Raw genomic sequence first — 5,538 nt, forward strand, 5'->3', positions numbered from 1 at the left:
TATGGGGAGATGAAGGCAGACGGAGAGACATTAATATTCACAGGACAAACAGACAGAAAGACAGGAGTGGCTGGAGGTAGGAGGCAAGAAAAAAAGGGGAAGCTTAGGATGACTTCTAGGTTTCTGGCTTGGAGACGGGGTGGATGATGGCACCGTTCAGTGAGACTGGAATCACAGGAGACAAAGTAAGTGGAGGCTGTGGAGGGAGCAGGGGATGCCGAATGGGAAATGTCTTTCCTTTGAAAGTTGTTGAGTTTGAAATGCCTGCAGGCATCTGGACAATTTCCAATAAGCAGTTTGCTATACAGTCTTAGACCTCAAGGAGAAATCTGTACTAACATAAAGATTTGACAGTCACGGTATCGTGGACACTCATGCACCTTGGCTGGCCTTGATTCCTCACCCAGCCAGTGTTTGATCCTGAAAGAAGGTTATAACCCATGGAAATGAAAAACTGGAGATGGTCGTTTACTTTCTCTTTGCCTTTGTTTTTAATGTTGTTGTTCTTTAAGCCATGAAAGTATCTGATGAGCTTAGCTAGTCCTAGGGAAAATATGCAGTCAAATATCAAGTTGTGTCTAATAAACTCTGATAGACTTTTATAAATCCGTTACAATAGGGAGTACAACTCTCAAATGTTTCCCTGTCTTTCTTTTGTTTCTCATGGTTTCCCTAAAAAATTTTGACATTCATCCTTGGCCTCATGGGAGTCATGAAGTTAAAGTGCTTTGTAAGGTACAAAACATCAAAACAAAAGTAAAGGATTAAAACAGTCATAATGATGAAGATGATTAGACTTCATACATGTAAAGCACTTAACACAATGTCTTTACACCATAATTATTCAATCAGTATTATTTTTCTTACCCACTTCAATGGACCCAAATGCTTACAACATCTTCAGCACAAGAAAACCAGAACGGTACTAATAATCAAATCACTGGTTGTAAGAAGTCAATTCTAAATGTTCCAATTTACTTTGTATTGATTGGCCCTTGGCAACATTTTAAGAGTTTCCTTCAGGTCCTGTTATTTCTGTTCAATGCACCAAGATGATGGGTGCAATAACTGAGGCTTTTTATTTTTAATTAGAGAAGATTTATTTGTCAGAAGTATGTCTACCGAAATAAACCCAAAGCTGACCACTTTTAATTTTCGAAAAATAAAATTAAAAAGCAAAAAATGTATTTGAATTCTGATATACCTATTCCAATTTATCCCGAAAGGATTTCTTTAAAATAAACAGGTTATTTGCCTAGAATAAATGAAATCTTGGTTGAGGCAACTACATACAGACTAATAGCGACACCAAGTGGTAGCATATTGGAAATGTTTTTAGTCTGTTTTATAAACGACTAAATAGAGAAATTACAACCCGGGAAAATGGTTATTGTGACCAGCATAATGTGTAACCTGCCTCTAAATGTTTTTAAGTATAATTACAACCAGTGCTTCTGTAATAAAAGTTTGATTTCCAGACCAGAGTCAGAGTCAAATAAGTAATTCCGTACGGACAACCATGATTTGTATATAAATGAGCATAAGTAAATTTTGCTTATCTTTTTGGAAAGAAAGAGGAGTCAGGTGGTGTGCAGAGTGGCCGTCAGCCTTCTACAGGGGTAGCTGCTGCCCCTAGTGGTGGGAGGTACTGATAGGAAGGTTCAACCAAGGTTCAAATCCATCTTTGCTGCTTGTTGGGTGTATATCTGCAGACCATAATTTTAAATCTCTTATTAATAAGTTTTTCCCCCATCTCTAACGTGGGGACAGCTACACTCATTGGTATGAGGGGAGGTCAGTTACGGAAGGATTCGGACCTGACAGTGAGTCTGTTATCAGTTTCAGATAGCTGGGTTCCTCTTGCCTCACCTTCACCTGGGAACAATCTGAGAAGTTCTCTGGGTTGCCAGGTATACGATGGGCAGATCCAGTGGGCAGATATGGGATAGCAAGAAGCGGGGAAGAAGCATCCAATGTGGGGAAGATGTGATGCCACATGGAATATAAATCAAACTGCCAAGTTCACTACAGCTGAAGTATTATATGCAAGCAAAAAACCATGGGAAACAATGAGAATAAGGACTTAGTGAGGGAGCAGATCATAACAGGCGTGTCACTTGTGCAAGTCTGGATTTTATCATGAAGGCATTGAAAAATGGAGACTGGTATAAATATGTCTACTTTTTCAGAAGTATGACCCGAATGATAGGTTAAAGGTTCGATTCGGGAGGAAGTGGATAAGACTACAGCAGAAGGACTAGTGAAGGGTTGTCAGGATGGTAGGAGCACGTGGAGTTAAGAAACAGGCAGGGTTTGTAATGAAATCAGATCTTAATTAATTATTGGGGTACCAGAGACGCAGTAATGAAGAATGACACCTAGGTTTCTCTTATTTTCCTATAGATGATAGTCGGTAAATGTAGAAGGGAGGGCACCAACAGCTCTCTAATCACTACTTCTGGTAGTGAAAGTCTTAGGGCTTAGAATGAGGTTCAGAACAGGCCGTGGAAAAGAAGGAATTTTAAAGTCAAGGACTCTTGAGTAGAGGTCTAGTGATTCCCATTCCTTTCCTTCCATGTCCATAATTCAGGACTGTCACCAAGATTTGTGTCCAAAAATATTTAATCAACTTATATAACGTGTGAGGCAATGTTCTGGGTGATGGACAAGCCATACAAACTCTCTGGGTCTTAGACTCCTTAAAATAAGGGTGGCATTTAGATTATTCCTAAACTCCCTCCCTATTCAAATACCGAATCTCTGTGACTTTCCAGTAAACCCCTTCTTATTCACTTATCACCTTTAGCAATAATAAAACTTATTTATTGCTTCCATTCATCACTGTTAATATTTCTCTCTGATGTCTACCTGAAGGTAAGGAGATCCTCCTCTTTTCAGCCTCCCTTGAAAGCAGAAGTCTCAGAGATTCTGAGTTTTCTAGAACAAGTCTGATTTCAGATCAGAACAAATCTAATGTCAAACCAGAACAAACCTAATTTCAACCAGAAAAAAAAAAAAAAAAAAACTGTTTTCCAACCTGTTGTCTCTGAAAACAGAAGTCTCAGAGATTCTGGGTTTTCTAGAACAAATCTGATTTCAGATCAGAACAAATCTAATTTCAAACCAGAACAAACCTGATTTCAACCAGAAAAAAAAAAATCTGATCTACAACCTGTTGTCTCTGAAAACACATTTGCATTCTGCCCTGATTTAGGATTTATGGGGAAACTGGTCTCAGTAGAGACAACTAGAAAGCTTTGTTTAAGTCCCTTCTATAAAGTTTTGTGACCCACTGGATACACAAGGCCTCTCCCAGCTGAAGGACTTTCTGGCCAGCTTCAGTCACCAGCTGTGCTTCTCAGGAACGATAACCAGGTCAGCTGGCCCCAAACCCAGGACTCCCAGGCCTCACCTGGAAGAGGCTTGAGGGCCTGTAAGTATAAATAATCTTACTTCGAAACAGCAGCCCTAACGCAACATGAACCACTGAGCCCTGCGACAGCTTTTTCCTCCAAATCTCGGTCCTCTAGTCGAATGTCTCTCTCTTTATGAGGAAGAGAAGAGATTGCCTGGAGACCTTGGCTAACCCTTAGCAGGCGTGCCTAAAGCCCTGTCTCTGACACAGTCAGCAGCCCTGGAGAACCATTAGCAAAAGCCTTCATCCTGATGAGAGAAACTTCAAAGGCCCCAGATTAGGGAAGAAGTGTCCCTGGGAAATGTTGAAACGACAAATAGCAATATTTCTGCTGACAAAAGATGAAGATGAAACAAATGTTAGAACAGAAAACATGGTTTTATGTTGCCGGGCTCTCACTGGAAACTATCATCAGTCTTTAACTGAAATGAAAAAAGTGTCGATATAACAAGCCCACTAGAGCCAACTCGGATTTCTAACAACGAAAGTCATCTCTGAAATAACAAAAGCTTACAAATTAATCAAAAATCTCAATGCAGAAAGTCAGGCGTATGGCCCTAAATAGCCTTGTGCTACACATTCGTCAAACAACATCAGGTCTGGAGGCCACTTAGGGATCAGCTGGGTGAACCCCTTCATGTTACAAAAGAGGAGACTCAGAACACAAAAGGAAGTGAAGTACCTCGTTTGAGGTCTCAGAACTAGTTAGTGACTTCTGAATTGCTAGCAACTGCCTTCTCTACATCTGTGAGACCAATCACTTCTCCCTTCAAATCCAACGTTGCCCAGTTATTGAGGCAGCCCTAATCAGGGCTGAAGTTCAAGTTCAGCAGGTGCTGGGGCCTAGTATTTGTCCTCCTGTCTTAGGTCCATTCTGTGTTATGCTCACTAAGCCACAGACTTGCTGGGACCCGCCTCCCTACCACCCCACAGCTGCAGAGTCAGAGGTCCGTGTGCAGACCTATGCCCTCTGCAGTCAGGTCTGTCTGACGTATGACATGGACCACAGGGATCGAGACTGTAAATTCCGAAAAAAATACTGGGCAAAAAGGATGGAGGGCTGGCGAAGCCATGGTGCATCCTAGAAATTGAAGCCCACAGAGTTCAATTTTAGGGATAAGGGAAAAGATAGAAAACCCAAGAGATAAAATAAATGACTGTTTTTCTAATGCTGCTTAGTATGAGAGGTCCTGAGGATCAGTCATCCAAACAATTCAATCTTTTAGAATCTGCAAAAGATTTGCAGCTGTGTAGCTAAATCTGCCTTTCAGATATGCAGATAGCACAGTTCTCAAGCGGAGCACAGGCTCCGGACGCGCAGGCTCAGTAGTTGTGGCTCACGGGCCCAGTCGCTCCACGGCATGTGGGATCTTCCCGGACCGGGGCACGAACCCGTGTCCCCTGCATCGGCAGGCGGGCTCTCAACCACTGCGCCACCAGGGAAGCCCTGTTTTCTTCTTTTAAATAAGGAATTTTTCCCAGCACACTGTATTGGGCTGTCATTTTCCTATTGACCTCTAATACCGGTTCTTTTCTATTTCACATTTCATATATGAATAAGTATGCTTCTGGGCTCTTCTGTACTAGTAATCTGTTTGTCTATCCCTGTGTAAACACCACACTGTATTACCAGGGCTTTATGATAAGCTTCAATATCTAGGAGAGCAGAGCTTTGCAACTTGATCTTTTTCTTTAGAATTGTGTTATGAATTTTGGCCTTTTGCTTATTCATATAAATTTTTAAATAAACTTGTCAGGTTCCATAGAAGCATTGCTGGAATTTGGATTAGAATTACATTACATCAATAGGACAAGTGGGGGAGAACTGACAATTTTTTAACTCAAGGTCTATTCGTGATATGAAATATGTCCATTTATTTTGGTCATCATTAATGACTGTCATAGCACTTTATAAGTTTCAACGTAACAAAATTTATCTTTTGTTAATTATCATTCCTAAGAACATTATACTTTTAGTGCAAAATTAATTACATTTTCTAACTATTGCTTTTTAGGTGCATAAAAATGCAACTGACTCTTGTCTAATAATGATATTGTGTACGACTACAGCAGGTATTGCTCTAACCTCTTTATCAACCTATCAAATCCTCTCAACAACTCTG

The sequence above is a fragment of the Kogia breviceps genome, chromosome 15 (genome assembly GCF_026419965.1).
Source record: "Kogia breviceps isolate mKogBre1 chromosome 15, mKogBre1 haplotype 1, whole genome shotgun sequence".
In the NCBI taxonomy this organism is placed as follows: domain Eukaryota; kingdom Metazoa; phylum Chordata; class Mammalia; order Artiodactyla; family Physeteridae; genus Kogia; species Kogia breviceps.